Source organism: Schistocerca cancellata, chromosome 8 (assembly GCF_023864275.1).
Source record: "Schistocerca cancellata isolate TAMUIC-IGC-003103 chromosome 8, iqSchCanc2.1, whole genome shotgun sequence".
Lineage (NCBI taxonomy): Eukaryota > Metazoa > Arthropoda > Insecta > Orthoptera > Acrididae > Schistocerca > Schistocerca cancellata.
Genome location: NC_064633.1, coordinates 67,324,999 through 67,349,799, shown reverse-complemented (window position 1 = coordinate 67,349,799; position 24,801 = coordinate 67,324,999). Strand labels below are relative to the sequence as shown.

At 44.7% G+C, this 24,801-nt stretch overlaps 1 long non-coding RNA gene and 1 pseudogene across 1 annotated transcript in view; both read right to left on the bottom strand.

The window, feature by feature from the left end:
- The window catches only part of LOC126095037 (uncharacterized), a 783,099-nt gene that overhangs the window by 361,110 nt on the left and 397,188 nt on the right, over window positions 1-24,801 (bottom strand). The window lies entirely within an intron of this gene.
- LOC126095894 (5S ribosomal RNA) lies at window positions 12,552-12,669 on the bottom strand (annotated as a pseudogene).

Genomic DNA, 24,801 nt, shown 5'->3' with positions numbered 1-24,801 from the left:
GCGTTCCCACATTCCATCATTCATCACCGTACGATGCTCTGCACGTATGTTCTCAGAAATTCCTTCCTCAGATTAGGACCATTTTTTTTAATATTAGCACACTTCTCTTCGCCAGCAACGCACACTCTCTGCCTGTGCTAATCTGCTTTCATTTTATTTCCGACATTACCTCTTAAACATGGCGAAAGAGCACATTCCTGTTTTACACTCTCTTTTAATTCGATACTTCGACCTTCGTTTTCAATCCTTTTTGTTCCCTCTGGGTTCTGGTTCATAGTGTATATTATCGAACACAGCAATCCTTTGCAATTGCTTTATATTTATCGGGACTAGATATACAACCTATACTTGTTCTCTCCTCCCCCTCTCTCTGTCTATCTCCTCTTCCCCCATTCCTCAATCTATCTCCTGCTTACCCCTCTCTCTGACCCTGAGCCTTGTTCATTGTTACTACAAGTGATATCTTTTTTTGGGACTTGAAGTCACTTAAAGTGAATGGGTTTATCGGTTCGGATCATTGGCGTACGGTATATAGGAGCGACCTCTCCAACTGCTCGATCTGTGAGGATAGTAGCTTCAATGACAGCCTTTCCCATATTTTCACTCTGCCAGTGGGTAGAATTAGAAAGTTTCGGACGATTCAGATTCCGCAATAGTATTCTAATCATAACCAGATTAGCCCTAAAACAGACGGGAAGGCAGAAAACAAAAAATTATATATAAGGCGTAAGAATGTATATGTGAGGAACAATATGTCTCAGAAGATGTTCCCCGCAGTAGGCAACGAAACGTCAGGAAGGAGAAGAAATTTTATATATGGACCACGGCAATTCAGCCCGGAAGTTTTAATTAATGAAGACGCCGGCCGTGAAAGCTTACATGTTATGATATATTTAGGTTATGTTCGTACGAATGTTTATTAGAATATCGTGTAAAAATTTTAAGTATGTTTCGAGAGTTTTGGTAAGAAAGCGAAACAACGACGTGTCTATATATACACTCCTGGAAACTGAAATAAGAACACCGTGAATTCATTGTCCCAGGAAGGAGAAACTTTATTGACACATTCCTGGGGTCAGATACATCACATGATCACACTGACAGAACCACAGGCACATAGACACAGGCAACAAAGCATGCACAATGTCGGCACTAGTACAGTGTATATCCACCTTTCGCAGCAATGCAGGCTGCTATTCTCCCATGGAGACGATCGTACAGACGCTGGATGTAGTCCTGTGGAACGGCTTGCCATGCCATTTCCACCTGGCGCCTCAGTTGGACCAGCGTTCGTGCTGGACGTGCAGACCGCGTGAGACGACGCTTCATCCAGTCCCAAACATGCTCAATGGGGGACAGATCCGGAGATCTTGCTGGCCAGGGTAGTTGACTTACACCTTCTAGAGCACGTTGGGTGGCACGGGATACATGCGGACGTGCATTGTCCTGTTGGAACAGCAAGTTCCCTTGCCGGTCTAGGAATGGTAGAACGATGGGTTCGATGACGGTTTGGATGTACCGTGCACTATTCAGTGTCCCCTCGACGATCACCAGTGGTGTACGGCCAGTGTAGGAGATCGCTCCCCACACCATGATGCCGGGTGTTGGCCCTGTGTGCCTCGGTCGTATGCAGTCCTGATTGTGGCGCTCACCTGCACGGCGCCAAACACGCATACGACCATCATTCGCACCAAGGCAGAAGCGACTCTCATCGCTGAAGACGACACGTCTCCATTCGTCCCTCCATTCACGCCTGTCGCGACACCACTGGAGGCGGGCTGCACGATGTTGGGGCGTGAGCGGAAGACGGCCTAACGGTGTGCGGGACCGTAGCCCAGCTTCATGGAGACGGTTGCGAATGGTCCTCGCCGATACCCCAGGAGCAACAGTGTCCCTAATTTGCTGGGAAGTGGCGGTGCGGTCCCCTACGGCACTGCGTAGGATCCTACGGTCTTGGCGTGCATCCGTGCGTCGCTGCGGTCCGGTCCCAGGTCGACGGGCACGTGCACCTTCCGCCGACCACTGACGACAACATCGATGTACTGTGGAGACCTCACGCCCCACGTGTTGAGCAATTCGGCGGTACGTCCACCCGGCCTCCCGCATGCCCACTATACGCCCTCGCTCAAAGTCCGTCAACTGCACATACGGTTCACGTCCACGCTGTCGCGGCATGCTACCAGTGTTAAAGACTGCGATGGAGCTCCGTATGCCACGGCAAACTGGCTGACACTGACGGCGGCGGTGCACAAATGCTGCGCAGCTAGCGCCATTCGACGGCCAACATCGTGGTTCCTGGTGTGTCCGCTGTGCCGTGCGTGTGATCATTGCTTGTACAGCCCTCTCGCAGTGTCCGGAGCAAGTATGGTGGGTCTGACACACCGGTGTCAATGTGTTCTTTTTTTCATTTCCAGGAGTGTAGTTGTATATATTATCCTCCTTCCCCTATGGCTTACTCTTATTTTTCTCACGATTTCGAACATCTCGCAGCATTTTCCACTGTCTAACGCTTCTTCGAGGTAGCTGGCACTCGACTGCCCACTTCTGTGTGGGCGCGCAGAGCGAGGCCGGGTCATGCCACGCGTTTGCAAGTAAAGCTAATCGTGGAAGAGGCGGAAGGAGATAGAAAATTTTAAGCAAACCAGAATGGTCGTTAAAATGGATTGTTTGAAGAGATTTCCTTCGTGCACCCAATATTCTTATACAACACGCACTTGAATACCCAAAATAATACTTTTAGAAACACATTTTTAACAGAAAGTGCCATTTACTGTGCTTACCAAACAAGCTGTCTGTCATATTTGAATGCCGACAGCATTAGTTACGCATTATTCGTCGAAAATTGACGACGCATTTACAGAATTGCCTCATAACGCAATGTTTTTTGTATCACTGACTCCCACTTCACTTTCGGGAATTAATTGTGCCATTTCTGTTGTTTCTTTCATTTATTTTTGTGTGTGACAACGTTTCTTATTTTCCGGATACTCAAAACATCGGTGTAAGTCAAACGAATTTTATCCATCGTACTCTAACAATAGTCAACGAATTTCAGTACCTCGGTGTGCGTGAAAAAAGTGAGTCATATACATAAACGAAAATATTTGTTCTTAGTCTAACACAAGACTTCAGGTTTCTCTATTTCCTGAAAAAATCGTCTAGCTATGCAGCGATAACTCCTACCTGTGTAATAAGGAGCTTGCTGCAAGAATGATGCTTGTCCAGAATGAGATTTTCACTCTGCAGCGGAGTGTGCGCTGATATGAAACTTCCTGGCAGATTAAAACTGTGTGCCCGACCGAGACTCGAACTCGGGACCTTTGCCTTTCGCGGGCAAGTGCTCTACCAACAGAGCTACCGAAGCACGACTCACGCCCGGTACTCACAGCTTTAATTCTGCCAGTACCTCGTCTCCTACCTTCCAAACTTTACAGAAGCTCTCCTGCGAACCTTGCAGAACTAGCACTCCTGAAAGAAAGGATATTGCGGAGACATGGCATAGCCACAGCCTGGGGGATGTTTCCAGAATGAGATTTTCACTCTGCAGCGGAGTGTGCGCTGATATGAAACTTCCTGGCAGATTAAAACTGTGTGCCCGACCGAGACTCGAACTCGGGACCTTTGCCTTTCGCGGGCAAGTGCTCTACCAACAGAGCACTTGCCCGCGAAAGGCAAAGGTCCCGAGTTCGAGTCTCGGTCGGGCACACAGTTTTAATCTGCCAGGAAGTTTCATGATGCTTGTGTTGAAAAATATTATTCATTATTTGGTGCTAAGGTTTAAATTTAATGAAGCTATCACGTGATTTGAAAAACTAGAATGCGGCGTACTGAGCTGCGGCCAGTTTTGCTACATGGACCTCTAAATGTTTATTCTTTCTACAGCACAGCGCAGCGCTCTGAAATTTGAAGGTAGTTTTTGTTTCCTAGTGAGGCGTAGCGCCTCTATAACGTCCATATTGGGACGAGAAATCTGTGAACAGGTGTGTAGTGAGAGTCACGCGCAAGACAGGTGGCGTTAGGTGGCTCCAGTGTTCTTGTCGTCTATGCCTTATGACTGAGGCAACTAGCTCTCTCACGCTGTTGGAGATGCAGTCAAAATACTGTTCACTTGATTTCGGATTTTGTTTAATTTTCTAATTGTTTACTAATTACTATTCTACTATACTTATCAGGATTAATGAGGGTATCAACGTGAAATACTGTTTTACGTAAAGTTTTTATATTATACAGTCAAGTAATGGGTCACAGGAGTAATGTTCGAGAATGACGTGCGTGTTAGTCATTCGTACCGAGGAAATAGGTACAAACTATTTCGTCAGTTATGGTACAGGGGAAATGAGATTATAATTTCGGAAAAATAGTTTTGTTAAAAGGAAATTAATTTTATATTTGTGGGTTTTCCAAATTTATGGTACTTTACTATTCTGATTGAGTGACAAACTTCGATTGGTTCTGTGTATATGAACGGGATTGAGCGGGCTTGATGCTGCTTTCCGATGGGCTGTGATGTTTCTTTGGCGATCACAAATTAGCATAGTATGGCGTATTTTGCCAACTATAATCTTCTTTTCTGTAGAGAGAGGAGTAGAGTCGGGGCTTGGCTCTCATAGTGATCCGCTGAAAATTATTAATCTTGTGATATCTCTGTGCTGAAATGTTTGAGAAGCGCCGTAAACAGTGGGAGAGAATTCGAGTTGATGCACGGGGTGAAATTCAGAACTTTTAGGGACATTTAAATCATTAATTATCGCTTGGTATGCTGCTTATTCGCGAACTTTAACATTTTGTTCCGTGGGACTAATACTTGCAACGTTTGGGCGAGCAATTCTAAAAGAAACAATCTGTTTGTATATTTTCGGTGGAGAACTACTATAAACTGGCCACGGTTGTGAATGACGTGTGGGTGTGAACTTCTCAGAATATGTACATTTTAGAGTAAGGCTTGGTAGTGACTGGTGTATGCAAGCTTACCGTAATAAAGTGAAACATTACACACACAACTACTTTTATTTAAATATTTCCATCCACCGCCAAAACAATTTTAGTGTGACTTGAGAATTATATCGTGTACAGCTGTTTTTTCTACAGATTTTTACGGCTGAGAAATGTATGCCAGTATCTTTAAGGAGGCGTGCGTATGTGAGAACAAATTGACCACCAGGCGAGTGGAACTCTGCAAACCAAACACACAGCATCGCCGCACTAGGATTTTTTTTCTTAAGTGCGTCGACTGCATTAGGATATTGACACCGGGGCACTGCCCTTCAGATTCTGTAAGTATGGATAAACTGTAGGGTGGCCACCCCCTAATGTTCCCTTCCTAGTGAAGCGTTATCCCTGCAAACAACAGAACCGGGAACACAGTCGGGCTTTCTTGCTCCTGGCTACAGTTTAACGATCCTGACACACCTCTTTCGTGAGACGCTTGTGAAGCTGTATACGAGGTACTGAAGGACTTCATCAAGTTAAGAAAGTAAGAAATCAGGTGCAGTTTTGTGTATTTATTTTAGTTCGATATTATTGCACCTGAGAATGAAGGCCCTCAGGTGGGCTTATCGCAAGATTTTTCTCACGGTATTAGCTGAGTACCGGAGTTGACCGGCGATGGATGGAAATACTGTATTTATTCCACTCGTCTATTAATCCATCTCCTCCTCACAGCGAGAAAAATTTCGTAAAGCTTTGAAATGGGTAATGTTTGTTCCACGTCATTAAGTGCTCCTATTCTCAAATAGTGAACGACTAAAGTATGGGTATTCTCGCGTCATGGGCGACACTGGTTTTTCACCCAAACCCCTTTGATTGGTGGGTGGTTCTTATCCTCACATGAGTCTTTCGAGACAATAAGTGACATCTGTATCTAGTTGAAATCAGTCCAGTGATTAAGAATGAAATGTGTTGCGTACATCAACGTTTTTATAATTTGTATGGATTTGACAAGGACACGCTGAAACACTTGGTATTATATCCACAAGTTTCTTTGAATCATTCACAGTGACGTGTGTTTTTCCTTAGTCATCGCTGTACTTGTTTACTGCAGTCACGGCAATCTTGTTTGGCTCTGAGCACTGTGGGACTCAACTGCTGTGGTCATAAGTCCCCTAGAACTTAGAACTACTTAAACCTAACTAACCTAAGGACATCACACACATCCATGCCCGAGGCAGGATTCGAACCTGCGACCGTAGTGGTCGTGCGGTTCCAGACTGTAGCGCCTTTAACCGCTCGGCTACTCCGGCCGGCAATCTTGTTTACTGCAGTCAAGTGCAATCTTATCGTGGTGGGGTAGTATTATAACACGGTAACAAAAGAAATATAAGACTATATTATAAAATATTTATAAGATTATATTATTATTATAAGTACTAGGCGAAAATTAAACTACGCTGTTATCCAAATGAGCACCACTATTGATATAGACGAAACAGATGACAGAAAAGAGGGAACGGATGGAAAACGAATTACAAATGCATTCAACTACACACAAGGCGTTCACACGGTCAGTTTCGTTATAAGATTCGAGTTTTCCTGAATCTGTCGTGATACTTTCACAGAAACTTGTTTCCCTCGCAGAACGTCATAATATTCGAGCTGCGATTATCCCTAGGATTTTTTATTTACTTATTGCCAAATTCTAGACATGTTACCTGATGTTTCGGAACAGGTCGTACATTTTACAATTTTCGTTTTTCATCTTCTCACAGTTTTCTTTTCTTTTGTTTTGTTTACAACATTTACAAAGAATAATACTTTTCAAAATAACAGTAATTTAAGGTTGAAATATAAATAAATTTTGTTATTTTTTGATAAGAATATAAAGAGATGATAGGATAGAGGACAGATTTGTTAGTACCATCACCGAATGTGAAGTTCAAATGTGTGTGAAATCTTATGGGACTGCTAAGGTCATCAGTCCCTACGCTTACACACTACTTAACCTAAATGATCCTAAGGACAAACACACATACCCACGCCCGAAGGACGACTCGAACCTCCGCCGGGACCAGCCGCACAGTCCACGACTGCAGCGCCTGAGACCGCTCGGCTAATCCCGCGCGGCAATCACTGAATGTGACTGACGATGAATACCTCGGAACGATTTCTTATAGCTGTTGACCGCCTGTCATACACACACAGAAAGACGATCTAGCGCGCACGCGCACGCACACACACACACACACACACACACACACACACACACACACACAGTGTGTGTGTAGAGAAATAGTATTGCTTAGTCTATTTATTACTAATCCTATGTATTAATTTCAGGTGCCCATCCGTGTACAGCATTTGGTGGTTTCTTGGCTAGATCGCCAGCACCTTATGCTTATTTACAGTCACATCTCGGCTTCCTCCTCCTGTTCCTCCTCTTTGTCACTGTTTTCGCTGTCACTGTGGGTATCTCTGTCCTCCCTCTGGAGACTGTTGTCACATTGCACATAGGCATGTCTTTTATGTCGTATCCGCATGTACTCTTCATGTGTTGGTTTTGAAATACTGTTTGTCGGTACGTTTGATTGTGCCCATTGTTCTTCGTCTCTTGTTGCTGTGTATGGTCCGCAGTTCGTGGTCGTGCGGTAGCGTTCTCGCTTCCCACGCCCGGGTTCCCGGGTTCGATTCCCGGCGGGGTCAGGGATTTTCTCTGCCTCGTGATGACTGGGTGTTGTGTGCTGTCCTTAGGTTAGTTAGGTTTAAGTAGTTCTAAGTTCTAGGGGACTGATGACCATAGATGTTAAGTCCCATAGTGCTCACAGCCATTTGAACCATTTTTTTGTTGCTGTGTATGTATCTATGTCTGTATCTGTGTAGTCTAAGTGTAGTGTGTGTCTATTGTTCACGTTTTGCCCGCAGAAAAAGATAGTGCCTTCTGGGGAACCTTCTTCCCCGCATGTGCATGTAGGTGTCTGCCTCAGACTCACGCAGTTTGAGTGCGTGGGATAAGGTCCGTGTCCGGTTAAGAAATGTATCTCACGCCGGCTGGGATCGATATGTTTCATTCCCAAACGCTCCAAACGCCACCTTGTAAGACGACGTATAGTCTCTATCGGCACACCAGTTACTGTGTGCTCGTGGAAATTCAATTTTTCCATCTATGTGTATCCCAAGATAGCGTGTAACGCGTGCTCGTTTGATATTTGTGTCCCCAATTTTAACCGAAGGATCCTTTTGGAGTGATCCTTTCAGTAATGCGTATGTTTTGTTTTCGGCTACCCTGAGCTTGTTGTCGTGACACCATTGTGTAATTGTTTGTAGTATTCCACTGGCTTTCTCTTCTAACTGGGCTCTGTTATTTGCAGTGACAACTAATAGATCTGCGTAAGCGACAGTTCCGTCTGACCTGTCATCCCCCTCCAGAAGTTGTAGGAGGGGTTCGATTGTTATGTCCCAGAAGGTGGGGCCGCAGATCGACCCCTTTGGTAATTCTAGTCTAGTAAAGTGTTGTACAGTGACTGCGGTACCTCCAGATGTCTTAACCTTTGAAACAGTGCGGGCCACCAGAGATTATCGAATGCTCTGGCAATGTCAATCATTATTGCCATGGCGTATTACTGTTTTGTAGTATTAACTATGTGTAGGGCCTGGTTGATGGCATCATCTATTGATCTGCCAATTCTGAAGCCGAACTGGTGTTGGCTCATACCCAAGAGAGCTCTGTGTGTTTGCAGGCGCTTACACAGTAGCTTCTCCTGAATCTTTCCTGGGGTGTTTATTAGGCATGTTGGCCTGTAAGTCTTTGGAGCTGAAGGATCCCTGTCCGCTGATTTCTTAATAATGACTGTTTTGGAGGTTTTCCATACTGTAGCTATCCTCTAGGATCCCACAACAGACTGACATCTGTGATACTGTGCTGTAATTGTGTGCATCCGACCTATGACCCGTTTTGCAAAGAGGAGTGACCCTTGCTGCTTTCTCATGAGGGACTGTTAGGTATGCAAGGGATTCTTGATAAATATGTGCTAGGGAATGGACTAATTCGATAGCGCATACGATTTAAAATTTAACTGCAATTCTGTAGGGCCTGATGCCTCGATAGCTTCAAGTAGTAGCGTGCGTTCTTATACAAAATGATTCCGTGGTGACGTTAAAAACTTTCAGGGATGATGGCGAATGGTAGATTCGAGGTAACGGACCCTGGTCTGGAAACGACCGAGTCGAAAGTTATAAGCAAGAGTCGTTCCGGCACCTCTGAAAGTGCACTCATTCTACTGTAAGATCTTTGCTTTCAATATTTTAGGAGACAAACTAGACAAAAATGTCCAGTAAATATGGGCTCTAAAGTGAATAGCGTAAGAGTTATGGGCACTCGTTTCTCTTTGGTGCTTAAAACACATCTCGTCTACTGTGTTCAGTTTCAACACCATACTGATCGACTTGGGTGGAAGGCTTCGATCGGTATATTGATTTCACAGAAGACCAGAACTCCAAAGGATTTTTTGATAGAGCTGATTCCATGATTTAATGTCCATATTACTGTTGGCTTCAAGCAAAGCACATACTTTCTGTTAACTTTTCTTCATCAGTTTCGCTTTCGTCTCTTTCATAGCGATACTGTAGCATGATTTCACAACATTATCCGAAATTTACCGCTAAACCAAAATGGGTCTTTCATTAATTTTCTTGGCGTATATTTAGGCAGAGCGCGGTTTATAACATGTTTGAGCATAATCACAATTGTTCTGTTTTTTTTTTTTTTTTTTGTCAGACTTGAACTACATGCTCTCAAATCGTTTTTAAGCAGTTTGTTAACCATTACCTCCTTTCTTAGCTTTCTTGATGGCCTCTCTGCGTTTAATGACTATCGTTGCTGCAAAAGAACCATGGCCAAACACTTTTCTCGTTTGTCTCGAATGAAAAGCAGCCCACAGTTGCACTAAATTCTGTTTATTTTAAACCTTGACCATGGTTTCTGCTATAATAATATAGCCTTTCTCAGAAGTCATACACACTAACAAATGAAAAATGTCTTAGCCCAGCGGCTGCGTAAAGACGAATAAAATAACGTCAAGAGACATAAGCCTGATGCGAACATAAATAAAATTACATATGGCAACGTATGTCCTCCACAACTACCTCTGTTATCACCATCTCTCGTTGGTGACACTTCTAAACTCCCTATTTGTTTTCCGATCGTGTGAAATAAAAAGATGAAGCAGCCTAAATTTAGTTCATGACCGTGGCTAACGGACTGGGGCAATCGGCATGAATGTTACAGATATAATCCAGGGCCGCACAGTAATACTGAAGTTAACTTTGGCTCCACTGTACTCAAAATCACTGTTGAATATTAACGTAGAGAAATATATTATCTGAAACATAAATATGGGGCTGTTACCCCCTTGTCTCATGAGCAAATGACCGTTAATCTTGACATAGGCCAAAAGAAAACGCTGATCATGAGAAGCGACTCTCATATTACTGATAGTAGAAGACATCAAAAGCCGGCCGGGGTGGCCGAGCGGTTCTAGGCGCTTCAGACTGGAACCGCGCGACCGCTATGGTCGCAGGTTCGAATCCTGCCTCGGGCATGGATGTGTGTGATGTCCTTAGGTTAGTTAGGTTTAAGTAGTTCTAAGTTCTAGGGGACTGATGACCTCAGAAGTTAAGTCCCATAGAGCTCAGAGCCATTTGAACCAAAGACATCAGAACCTAAATTACACACTACTACGGCTGATCAAGTAAGTTTCATCGATTGCTGCTTTATAGTTGAAAGTCACTGACATAACACTGCTTTTCAGCACTGTCATCAAGTGTCTGTGCACGACGGTCGTAAGGCTCTAGAAGTCGTCGAGTATTCCTCGACGGCAGGAGTCCACTATTCGGTCACGGAGCTATGCGATAACAGCTGTGTGAATGTCCTTATCGGTGGGCAACCTCTTTCCATCAGACGTCCTTTCAGCTTGCCGAAAATGGCGGGTGCTTCGGAACCCCCACTGAAAAGCAAAGCTCGTGTTGCGAGCGCCTGTGGGTTGTTGTACCGCCGTGCAGTAAAACAGTGCCTTTTTCTTAATACTGGACGTCTCTTGTTCTTAACAGTACTGTGTGCCGGCCGCGGTGGCCGTGCGGTTCTGGCGCTGCAGTCCGGAACCGCGGGACTGCTACGGTTGCAGGTTCGAATCCTGCCTCGGGCATGGGTGTGTGTGATGTCCTTAGGTTAGTTAGGTTTAAGTAGTTCTAAGTTCTAGGGGACTTATGACTTAAGATGTTGAGTCCCATAGTGCTCAGAGCCATTTGAACCATTTGAACAGCACTGTGCACCGATGTCAATTTTCCGATTTGGAACCAGTCTGCAGTCGCTGCGTCACACGCTGTGATGTCCCTTTTATCCATACTGCAATGGAACTGTGTCAGCAGATAAGCCGCAACATTCTGGCAATGTGGCACTCCCGTTGCACAATGGTCCTAGCACTGCATGGCATGCATAACTTTTACTTTTTCATGTTCCCCCGTATACCTAACACTGCAATCCAAAACACGCTGCAGTTATGGTTAACAGGCGCAGTGGATGGGAACACTGCTGTAGCATTCACTTCTGTAACATCCACGCAGTTGTGCTTTTGTAACTGATCGTAATAAAAACACTTTCTTGCTACTCACTGCACTCACGGTTAACGTTGAGGGTCCGTCCCCCGCCGAAGGGGGCACACACAGCTGCTACCTCTTCAGCAGCCACGCAGGAAGCCAGGACACGGTGGTCTCGGCGTTCCGTCCGTGACAACCGATACCTGCACGCACTTGTGACCTACGTTAACATCAACGGGAATAACGCTTGCAGACTCTCGAGAAAATGGTATCACTTTGGAGCTGGGAGGCCTATAATACAGGGTGTCCACAAAATTATATTGTCAGCTTAATACCAGATATTAACAAATGGTTTTCAACATGTGATAACTGATAAAGGTCTTTTACCTTGCAGGCGGCTCAGTTTAGACGCAAAAGCGAACTTTAAAACCTGATAAAATGTGGACGACACAGGAGAAAGCTCAATATGTGTGGTCTGGTTCATTCAGATGACGTTCGATACCCAAGTGCAAAAGAACTTCCAAACGCGGTGTGGAAGGCAACCATCGTCCCGGCCAACTATTCGGGCTCGTCATACGTCATTTATTGAAACAGGCAGTGTTGTCCATAAAGAGGGGGCAGTTCGCCCGTGTGCGTGTCAGTCGCCTACTTGGACAAGGCGCGGCAGGCTTTTGCAAAGGGGTGCCACAAAACCGCTGCTTAAGGCTGCCAGAGATTTCGAAGTGATACGATCATCAACGCACGATGTCTAACATAAGAGGTTAGGGCTATACCCCGGCCTGATGCAGCTGCTTCAGGCATTAATACCTACGGACAAAAGTCAAAAAATGGTTCAAATTGCTCTGAGCACTATGGGACTTAACATCTGAGGTCATCAGTCCCCTAGAACTTAGAACTACTTAAACCTAAATAACCTAAGGACATCACACACATCCATGCCCGAAGCAGGATTCGAACCTGCGACCGTAGTGGTATTCGGTCGAGTAGCTCCTCAGTTGACATCCCGAGGCTGAGTGCACCCCGAAAAATGGCAACAGCACGTGGCCACCCGGATGGTCACCCATCCAACTGCCGGCCACTCCCCACAGCGCTTAACTTCGGTGATCTGACGGGAACCGGTGTATCCACTGCGGCAAGGCCGTTGCCTATAAAATCAATTTTAAATGACTGTTTATTGTCCCATTAGTCATCTATAGGCATCGGTTATTAACCGTCATACAGGATTTAAGGTACAACTGATTAGTTAAAAACATCTCATACTTTTCGAAGATGAACCACACCGAAATTATCCTCAGTTGTATAACCAATTTGTCTCACAATACTGACAGTCATATTTTATGTCAAACATACAGACAACGCAGGAGGAAGAAGACCACTTTATGAGTTTAGTATGCACGGAAAATCAACAGAATATGATTCTTTAAATGTCTGGACGTACTGCTTCTTGTTGGATTTATTCACGAATCCTACAGTAGAAATTTAGCGTACGAAAATGTCCGAGAACAAATGTCTCGATACGTACTGAAACATCGGAAGGAATCCGGATCGCTGAACGTCACATAAAATTATAACATAAACACTCAAGGCAGTCAAACACTTCACTTCATTGAAACACGTCAAAGCACACAAAGTCTCAAACATTAAATGAAGACGACGCCAACCTCGTGAACAAAGAATATGCACATGGTAAAAAACACACACGTGGAACGAATGTAATTAGACCACACGTGGTCAAAGAATTTGCGGAACAGAGCCTGTCGACACACAAAATTCACATGGAAGAACTGTTTTAAATTCACTTTCAACGACGACACAAACAGCACACGATTAGAAGTTCCCATCATATCAAAGTCTGAGTTATCGACTATCGTAGACTTGCCTTCGACCCACGCGAACAATCGATTATACAGAAGTGGGGTGATTAACGAATGTTACAGCTTCAAATTTTTGTCCGCGACGTCGTAAAATGCTGCAATTTCCGTAAATTTTACGGATAAACCGTAAAAATTTGTAGGTTTGAGAAGCGTTTAAACTTAAAACTGGAAGTGGTGAAATGAATCACCCGGGCGACGTAAATGCGCACTGAGTCTCGTCAGAATGTCAAGCACGTGTATCCGTACTCACATTAGTCCTGCCGAGACCAGCACCGCTGCATCCCCGACTGCAGCTCGTTTCTTGGAAGAGGGCTAAAACTATAAACAATTGGCCGCACATGATCCCGAAGGTTCACCAACACACACCGGACGGAGGCAAGCCGTGCAGATCCCGGCCTAAAGGGACGAACTTCGTGGAGCTTCGCCGGCCAAGCCAACGACCGGTCGGAGCGTGAAAACCGCCGCATTATGGTAAATTCCGCCGTCATACATTCCAAATTACGACGCCGGCACAGTCTTGAAAAAAATTACATTGTCCCGCGGCCGATGCGATAGCGCAGTTTATCCGGGAAATACCCTCGTCGCCTGTGCAGTTAATGGAGTACATGAATTTTAAAAGCCCCGATACCGGACCACCCCTGGGAGGGTCGGGACCCAGGCGGATGTTTATGATTTAACTAAATAACGCTTCAATTTTGATAAACTATGAATAAATTACTGCCTAGCTCAACAGTTTAAAAATGACGGAAAATTGCCCCGTTTTATGAGACGGGCCCGCTCATAAATAATTCATTACCGGCAAATACGTGGCGTGTTGCGGCGTGTTTGCAAGTATAAAGGAATGAACTTGGCAGGTAGACGCGACAATGTGTGTCTGGCGCTCGGCTAGTAAACTTTTCACCTCCAGGACGTTCTTCTGGTTACCACCGTCTGGTAGCGTCCAGCCATGGTGCTCACTTTACAGTCTCCTAGTCGTAAATCCCGTTTTGCGGTCTCGGCACCTCATTTCTGTGGTCAGGCGACAGCTAGACGACTCGCCCCAGTGATGAGCAATCGGACGGTTGCTCATTATTGCTTTTCATCTCCCTGTGGGCACCAAACACCTCTAGTGAACTCCCAGTTTATTGTTGATTCCGTCTTCCTCGACTTGTGGAAGATATTCGATACAGTTCGGGACAGTCGGTTAGTGCAGAAAATACGAGCTGGGCTAATTATTTCCCAAAAGCAGTGAGTCTCTCTCAGCCGGCCAAAGTCGTCAGACGTAAAGGTAAGTTTTGTATTAATCCCAAGCGAGAATTGTAGGGGCATGATAAATGATCGACTGCATAATGTTGGAAGCTCTGTTAGGCTGTTAGCGAATAATGTGGCTGTATACAGGAAAGTAGCAACGCTACAGAACTGTTCCGAAATATATGAAAAATCTACAGACGAGACAACGAGGACAGGCATTTGATCTCAATGAAAATAAATGAAACGTGTAGAGCGTAAATGGGTGAAAAATCCCATTGCAGTTCGATCACACTACAGGTGATCAACCACAGGGAATATCAGCATCCGTAAAATACCTAAGAGTGTCTACACAGAGTGTCCTAAATTGGAAGAACCACATTACACTAGTTCTTCTTCTACTTCTACATCTACATCTACGTCTGTACTCCATAAGCCACCTCACGGTGTGTGGCAGAGGGTATTCTGTGTACCACTAACTCTTCATCCCTACCACGCCCCCCCCCCCTCTTTCTTGTTCCAATCGTGAATGGTTCGCGGGCAGAACGATTCCTGGTAACCCTCTTTGTGGGCTCGAATGTCTCAGATATTACCTTCGAGGTGTTTTCGCGAGAGATAAGGTACGCAGGAGGAAGTGACGTGTCGGTTGATTCTTCTACGAACGTACGTTGTCGGAATTGTAACAATAAACCACACTGTGAAGCAGGACGTTCCGATTGCACCTGTAACGAATCGTGCTTCTCTTCTTTGGATCTTCTGTATTTCCTCTAGCAACCCTGACTAGTACAGATCCCAGACTGACGAGCAGCAGTCAAGTATTGGTCGAATGAGTGTTTCGTAAGCCGCTTCCTTTGTTTCTGCACTACATTTCCTGATGATTTTCCCAGTGAATCTCACTCTGGTATCAGCCTTACCTGTGATCGCGAGGGCATGCTGAAAAGTAATGCCCCGAAGTTTTTACTCGAAAATTCGAATATTTTTTAAATACCACAATCGTTGTTAACATTCTACATCTTTGTTCTTCGTGTCTACATGTTTGCAGCCCTCTGCGTTAGGGGGCTCCGAATTGCAGCGTGTACCATTGCGTTGTGTGACGTAAGTGTTTCGGTGCGTGGGAGACAGCGTGCTGTAGTCGAGTTTCTAATTCGAAGGCTCACTGCACCCTGTCCTTCAGCATGACAACGTCAGACTACAAACGATCTTTGCGGCGTCTGCAGCAGTCCGACGCCTTGGGCTCACAGCCATCGATCATCATCAATACAGTCCCTCCCTACTCGGCCCCATCCAACTGTTTCTAAAACTTCAAACAACACTTTAGAGGACTTCACTTCGATAGTGATGAAGTGGTGCAACCAGAGGTGAGGCAGACACTCCGTCAACAAAGTCAAACATTCTACAGTGACCGTGTCAACATACTGGTCTATCGTTGGGAGACATGTCCCAGGTTGACTATGGTGAGAAATAAACATGAATACACGAAAAATGAAGATGTAGAACGTTCATAACATTCGTTTCATTTAAAAACCTTTAACGGTTATCACACAAAAAATCTGGACGTATTAATTTCAGCACGCCCTCCGTCCATATGCGTACTCCTATATATTTTATGGGTGTGGCTGCTTCTACCGATTGTTCTGTAATCATATAACAATAGGTCTCTCTCTGCCAATGTATACCCAAAACATTACATTTCTTTATGTTGAGGACCAACTCTCCAACTGTATGATTCCCTCCATGTCTCCATGGCTTTCGCTACATTTTTCCAACATTTCGACTTCTCTGTGTACGACAGCATCACTCGCGGAAAGCCTCATGGAATTTCCGATGCTGTCCAACAGGTAATTTATACTGTTTATACATATTGTGAAAAGTAACGGTCATGTTACACGCCCACGGGGTAGGCCGGAAGTTAGATTTACGTCCGAAGATTTCTCTTCATTGAGGATGACCTGTTGTGCTGTGTTTGCTTGGAGTTCTTACATGCACTCATACAACTGGTCTTTGTTTATTTTGTTCATTAAGCGGCAGTGCAGCAGAACTGTATCGAACGCCTTCCAGAAGTAAATAAACACAACATTAACCTGGACGCCGTATCTGCTGGTTTCTGGCTCTCGTTGACGTAAGGACCGAGCTAGGTCTCACACTATCGTTGTTTTGGGAAACCATTTTGATTCCTACAGAGCTGCACCAAGAGCAGTTGACGGATCCAATGGAAGAATAAAAACTAAACCCGTCCGAACAGGTCAGGAATGTCCAACGGTACCGACAGGCCGCCGTGTCATCCTCAGCCCACAGGCTTCACTGGATGCGCACACGGAGGGGCACGTGGTCAGCGCACCGCACCGCTCTCCCGGCCATTCTCCTGACAAAACCGTAATCATAATCATTTCCATCATGAACAGGAGGAAAAGACTTCTTTTTCTTCGCAAGGGACTACGCAGATAGAAATTTTGAAATCAGGCAAGTGAGAAATACTGAAGACTCGTTCATGTACGAGCAAGTTATACGACTGGTTGCTTTCGGGTTGGATAATACGTCGCACAGCACGTTGCAGTACCACGCCATTACCGTGAATGCAGAACTGTTTTAGGGCACCTGTGTGCTTCTGGCCTCATCCTCTGCATCTCCGACCCTTTCCCTTCTCTCTTCGCTTCCCCCCTCCTTTTCCCATTCCCCATCGCCCCTCCGGTACCACAGCCTCTCTTTGCCGGAGCTCCTCGTCTCTTAAAGTGATCGCACTGAATGGCCTGTTGTAATCATCCATACAAGACAATCCCATTATGAGAGGTGGTGGTGTGGGGTGCGACGTGGTAGCTAAGGCAGCCTAGGTACAGGGGGGCAGGACGGGGCAGCCTGCGGTAGCAGAGACGGTGGGGATAGGCAGAGGGGGAGGGGGGCGGCACGGAATGTCTCACGCCGCCAAAACTGTCCGCCGTACAGCAACCACTGGCTTCACTACAGCAGTGTTTTGTGACCACCTCAAAGTAGAACCAATAGAGCTACCTGCACTAGATTGACCTATGAAGGAGGAATATTGTGTTAAACGTTCCGTCGACTAGACTGATCTCTAAGGCGTTTCTTATCTGTGGCTGCATAAAGAATTTGTAAAGAGTAAAAAATGGCAGATGAACATCGCATTCATTGATACAGTTTCTGGAAGTATTGCGTGAACGGTGCTCGGATTCCACCAAAGCTCTTTATTAATTTTCAGTATACTGTTTTCGTCTGTTTTACCTGAAAATGACGTATGCAGGTACATAAACTACAATAAAATAGCTGACTCCAAACGGCAGTTATATTGTTTCAGTTTCTTCCCAGCGATAGGTGGATCCCCAGCGTTCTGTTTGGGGCGACTCCAAGTTCTGGGCGAGCTAGAGAAAACTGCAATTTATCGACAGTGTCTTGTGGTCAGTATCAAAATCCAGCTGAGAGTGATCCATGTGCGTCATTATACACAATTAAAGAAAATGGGCTATCATCCCGGATCGCTTTTTCATTCTCTGGACCCCACCCGCACAGCCACGCGCGTTAGCACGCCACTTCCGGGATTCAGGGAGCCGCGCCGGCGCCTGCCAAATCCCTCCGAGGCCCAGGGTGCCGTGCAGCCAGGGTGTCGTTTTTCAGGCTGTTTCTCACATACGGCTAGCTGAACACACGGTTGGTGGGCACATTCCGCCTAACCTACATGTCCCAGAGTTATTGCGATAGATGTTGGCGCACTTTCACAAGGGCATGCGACCAATCTCTGCCACACACGTTGCGACATCCAGACTGGCATACAAAAGATGACTGTTTCGTACTCTAATCTTCATACTTTGGTCCATTTTTGGGGATGGCGGGGGCGTATGTTTTGGTACATGCGAGGCAGAGTGCCAGGCTGATAACCTAGGATGAAACGATAGGGTGATTGGTGTCGAGTTTGCGGGAAATATAAGAAAGTTGAAGATATTCAATGTCAGCCAGTTAATAATTTTAGCCTATTGTGGAGTTTCCGTGTGTGTTTAGTGCGTAACCTTTCCAAGTTAATTTACAGTTGAGGGTTAGTCCGAGGCATTGGAGTATGTTAGTTAACCAAATGGACATAAATGGTGTCATGGGAATGGAAAATGAGCCGTGGTAAAAATTGCTGTTTTGAAGAGCGCGCCCCAGCGCGTAATGTGAAGCAGTCGCCCTCCGTTTCTGGCGGTGGCGCCGCTGTGGCAATCGCAGCTTTGGTGTCTCCCTCTGGTGGGAAAGCGGAAAGGCTGCCTGTTCACGTGCATTTAAGGGGCGCTATATGCTCGTCAGGGGCAGTTGGTCAGTCGGAGTGAGGCTGGGTCAGTCTCGCGTCACCAGTTGCTGGTCTGTCTCCCGTTCGCATTTGTGCGGCAGTTAGTGTCTGTCCGTCTGTTTGTCGGTCTGCGGTATGTTAATAGATGCCTCTGTCATGTTTGTCAGATTCGGTGTTAACGAAATTATGGAATTAGATGTAAAGGCCGAATTTCTGAAAAATGTTTTTATCTTGCCTATCATCTTGCGAGGCGCTATTTGTGTAATGTAGAGAATGTTGTACATTTTATGTAAATCTGAATTTCATAGGTTTCATTTAAACAGTCATTTTTATAAAGTGGCCAGCCTCCCACCGTAAGAGTCCTTTTAAATACAAATTGCACTTTCGGTGGCAAATAATTTCTTAGTGTCAGTGTTTGTACCAATTCCATCCCTCTTACGGGGTGCATAGTTAATGTGTTTGTGTGAGTTGTTAAAATTTTTAGTTTAAAGTAATCTGGTGTGTTGCAGATTTGCACCAGTGTAGTCTTTCAGAGGTTGTGAGCGGTCGTGACTACGGCCGTGTTGAAAGGGAGTGGCAAGCTTCTCAGCCCGAAGGCTCATACTGTCAATATTGTTCTTTCTGCATCTAAATAAAATTGTAATTTGATATTTCGAGGGTGCTTTTCTGCTTATAAATTTTAAATCTGTTTTGAAAAGGCTTTTATCAATAAAATTCCCATTTCTTAAAAGTAATTTCATTTTCAGCAGTTACTCCCTGGCAACTACTTCCACGATCATCTCGTGTGATTAAATGTGTTAATGTTCTTTATGAATCGCTAGTAAATAAAGTAAAATCTTTAAGAAAAGATTTTGAAAGTAAATTCACGGTTCAGAAACAGTGAGTGATTCGTTCTCTGATTATTGTCTGGGTATTGCAAAGGTTGATCTTGAGGATTCATTAGTTGCACCAGGACGTGAAATGGTTGACATGCAATTGAAGACATCCTTTGGATTCCTGAAAGGTGGGTGTAGGGTAGGAAGTTGGTGTCGTCGGCGTATTGCAGGTGGAAGAGGAAAGGAGGGGGGGGGGGGGGGGCTCAGGCATATCAGCAGTTAACAGCGCACTTGCCGCGATAAGAAACTATGCATGGTGAGTCACGTAAAAATCCCTTTTATTTTGTGAACGTTTCCAGATATCAAAACGAGGTTTCCGACAAATGATAGTGTATCGAAGTGTCTTAGCTCTTGTATCGATCGAGATATTAAAGCAAGTATGATTCTTTTAAAATAGAATTATATGCTTTCTTAAGATTATCGGAAAGCGCTTGAAGAGACGAATACGACATAATGCTTGATAATGCTGAGGCTGAAACTCTTCACGAAAGAATCCGAGAAATATTCTAAAATTGAAACGCAAGTTCGTTCAAAATGGTTCAAATAGCTCTGAGCACTATGCGACTTTACTTCTGAAGTCACCAGTCGCCTAGAACTTAGAACTAATTAAACCTAACTAACCTAAGGACATCACACACATCCATGCCCGAGGCAGGATTCGAACCTGTGACCGTAGCAGCAGCGCGGTTCCAGACTGAAGCGCCTAGAACCGCTCGGCCACTTCGGCCGTCGCAAGTTCGTCTGAATTGGCTACTGCGTTGTAAACACGTCATGCCAGACTAAGTCGCTGTATCAAGACTTTCGATTGTTTACTTGTCTGAACTGCAGAACTAGCAGGAACTGTGTTGTCTACAGGCTAGCCATTTCTGATCCACATTCCTTGCATGCAGTCATGTACATCAATGAGACGTTAGACACGCTACTTTTATACGGCGAATGGTGGCACGAGACGTATTGCACAGGAATGTCGGATCATCCAGGGGAGTGACATTCTCATCTGGCATCGACATAAATTCCACCCATCATTTGTCGCCGCATCAAGGACTCGAAGGACGTGATTTCTGAAATCGTTCAGAATTTTGTCGGTTTCCTCTCGATCGCTTGTGAGGCTATACTAAGTTTTCCCTGTGTGTGCTGTTTACCGTCAAAGCTGCGTTTAGAAAACACAGTGATGTAAATTTAAGTACCATGTACAACTGGGCAACTCAGAATTCACGTTGTCGTCGTCAAGTACAAGCCACACGATATGCGCTGTGCAATCGCCGCAGCATCCAATAGCAAATCATCCCATGTTCTTCCATCTGGTCATGTATCTCGACGCTTAATGCAAATGTGTGTTGCAGTCAATGGTAAACAATTTGAACACATGATTAAATAACACGTAACGCTACTTTTTGTTAAGAAGAGCCGGCCGCGGTGGTCTAGCGGTTCTGGCGCTGCAGTCCGGAACCGCGGGACTGCTACGGTCGCAGGTTCGAATCCTGCCTCGGGCATGGGTGTGTGTGGTGTCCTTAGGTTAGTTAGGTTTAAGTAGTTCTAAGTTCTAGGGGACTTATGACCTAAGATGTTGAGTCCCATAGTGCTCAGAGCCATTTGAACCATTTTTTTTGTTAAGAAGAGTATTGATTTAGTCTGTGACATGTCGTCAGTCATTCTGAATAAAACTTTTAGTCTATTTAAAGTGTGTCCCGACTAACGAGTATTTCGAGTAATATCTATAGACCCATTTATCCGACAACACATGATTTACCTTTAAGAAGCATTCAGCGGCTCTAGGCAACGACAGATAAAATAGTTCTTTTCTTTTTAATCTGTTAACGTTAATATAGTAGTTTCCTTTTTCCTTTGGGTGGGGCTGTTTATCATGACGAAGCATGAATGACGAGCGTTTGTATTTCGGATTTGACAGGAAAGTGGCTACGGGAGGGTTTAAGTGGAAAACTGCCTGACGAATCTATAGTCGTTCCCACAAAAACCTGTAAAAGTACAGACATTTGCAATAGTTTTCCTAAGCCCCATTTGATGATCCAGATGCCGCAGTTCCAGATACAAAAATCATAGCTGACTCTGTATCTGTGTCGTAAAGAAAATGAGTTTTCACCACGGTAGCGTGCGCCTGTCTTGCTGCATACAACGACGAAGCCTCGCACGACAGTTCTGCTAGGCGGTGTTTACACCGCAGTAGCTGATTCTGACAACACTGCTTTCCAATTTTAACACAGTTCTCGGGTCTTTTCTTGCCAAGAGTTTCAGCCCCAGCATTAACAACCACTGCAGGGTGAGTCACTAACTATTCCCTCCAAGAATAACCCCGAAAGTATGATAGGAGCTGAAAAGTTTGTGGGACAAAAGTTGTGTGGGACAACGGGGGCCATAATATGATGCTGGTTCTTTTTGCTAGGTGGGGTCGCGTCAGAGAAATGAATGACAACTTGTTTTTTTAAACGGGATGTTATAGTTTTGTACTCATTTTCTGATATTGGATATCGAGACGTACACAATGATGTGTAACAGTAAGATCTTTAAAGGTCAACGAAGGTTACAAAGGTGGCTTGAACGCCCATTTACAGAAAGTGTTCGAAATGAAGACCATTGGTATCAGTGCAGTGCTGCAATTCTCTTTTCATGGATTGAGTGGTATTCCTTCGGCACTTATCGAAGCACATGCTCTGACAGTTTTTCTCTCGCATATCTTCAGGTGTAGTTGGAACGTCGTTATAAATACTGTCTTTTACGGATCCCCAAAAGAAAAAAAGTCCAGAGGCATGAAGTTTGGCGTACGAGCGGGCCACGAACCATCTCCTCCGCGTCCAATCCAACGATTTGGGAATTGTCTCTGCAACTCATTTTAGCCACAAGCGTAGCAAGTAATCAGCGAAAAATGTGCCGGACACCAATCGTGTTGATACCACACACTATTCCTTGTTCCTAAAGGTATTTCTTCCAATAAAAGACCTAAAGTTTCTTGCAGGAATTCAGTCGATGAAGCAGGCGCCTATAATTCTGTCCTCTGGAATCCCACACCATACTTTCACTGACCACGGATTTTGGTGTGCAACTTACCGCAGCCAACATGATTTTAAGTTGCCCAGTAATGCATGCATGTTATGCAAATTAATATTTCCATGGTTCGTGAATGTAGCCTCGTCAGTAAATAAAATGAAATTAATAAATCCCTTTGAATCTGAAGTTGAGCCTATCGGCAGAATTCAATGCGACGCATACGATCCGTACCAGTTAATTCTTGGTGGAGACTGATATGTTAAGGATGATATTTATGGCGATGTAGAACACGAACAACACTACTCTGGCTCATGCCAGATTCCCTTACGATTTGACGCGAACTAACATAAGGATCTCGAACCACAGTGGCAAGAGTACCAATTTCCGTTTACTCGTTAGGAACATTCCTTTGCCGGATATGTTTCCGATTCGTTAAAGATCCAGTTGTTCTCAATTTATCATACACATATTTAAAAGTACGACGTGTAGGGTGAGTACGCTGAGGATATCTTTCAGCGTACAAGTCTCTGGTTCTCACTGAATTTCGATGGCATTCACCGTAAATGAGAAGCATATCGACTTGTTCTTCGAAGGAATACATCATTCACATTCGCTTAATTCGACGATACTAGTCCTACCGTTTCGATTAGTGTTGTATTGCGAAACCGTCGAATGGTGTTTACATGGATACGCCGTATTCGGCGAATATTTAGCATTTGCTCGATATAAGAGGGAGAACTGTCCCAACAAGTGCTTCGATAAATGCTTAAGTGATAAGGAACACCCCTCAATCGATGATAAAAAGATTGCAGCACTGCACTGATACCATTGGTCATCACTTCGAACACCTTCTGTAAATCGACGTTAATGCCACCTTTGTGTTCTTCGTTGACCTTCAAAGACCTTACTGTTACACATCAGTGGATTCGACTCGATAGCCGCTATGAGACAATAAATACCAAACTGCAGCACCCCATTTATAAAAAACAAAGTTTGAGCTTCATATCCCTGACGCGACCCCTCCTAGCAACAAAAAATCAACATCGTTTTATGGTCCCCGTTGCCCCATGCAACATTTGACGCACAAACTTTTCAGCACCTATCATACTTTTTGAGTTATTCTAGGTGGCAATAGTTAGTGACGTACCCCGTAAATCACTGCACTCGTTACTCCAAGCGGTTTCGTATGGCGTTAAGAATGTTTCATTTAAAAAATCCTACTTGCTTCAATATTTCGACCGATATAGAAGTTAAGACACTTTATCACATGCCAAAGTACGTACCCCTTCGCGTTCTATCACTTGCCAAAAATTTCGGTTCAATATCAGGAACCGTTCACGAAATAAAATGGGTGTTACTCACCTAGGTATAAACAAAAAACAGACGAATGGGGAGTCGTTGCTGAAGAGTGGAAATTATGTAGAGTGATTTAAGGCATTGTAAGAGAGTAGAATGGGAAAATCCACAATCGTGAGTGACTTTTACAAAGAGTACATTCTTATGGTGCGGTAGCGAGGAACGGCGAAGCTGGACAGCTGTTCGTATGCTAGTGTCACGAGTAACTACGGAAAGAGGTCGAAGGACGGTGGAACCACAAGCGGGCGACAGGGTGTCGGACATCGATGCCTCATGAAAGAACCTGGAGGTCAGATGCTTGCCTGCACTGCTAAGCTAGAATAACCAATGATGTGTGGCAGACCTGACGACAGAGTTCAATGCTGGTGCACGCACACGTTTTCCGGGCCACTGTTCAGTGCAAGTTGTTGAACAATGGCGTCCTCAGCAGATGACCTGTGCGTATTCTGATGTTCATCCCACAACAATATCAGTTAAATGCTTTTTTTATTCCAGTCTCTGATCGCAAATGAATTCTTTAGACGATGACCGGTTTCAGTCTGCAATGACCATCTTCAGATCTTTTTTACACCATGTCGTAAAGTGTTACGGCCATAAAAGCATCGTCAAAACATATAAATATAATCAGCATATGTTTTGACGATGCCATTATGGCCGTATCACTTTATGACAT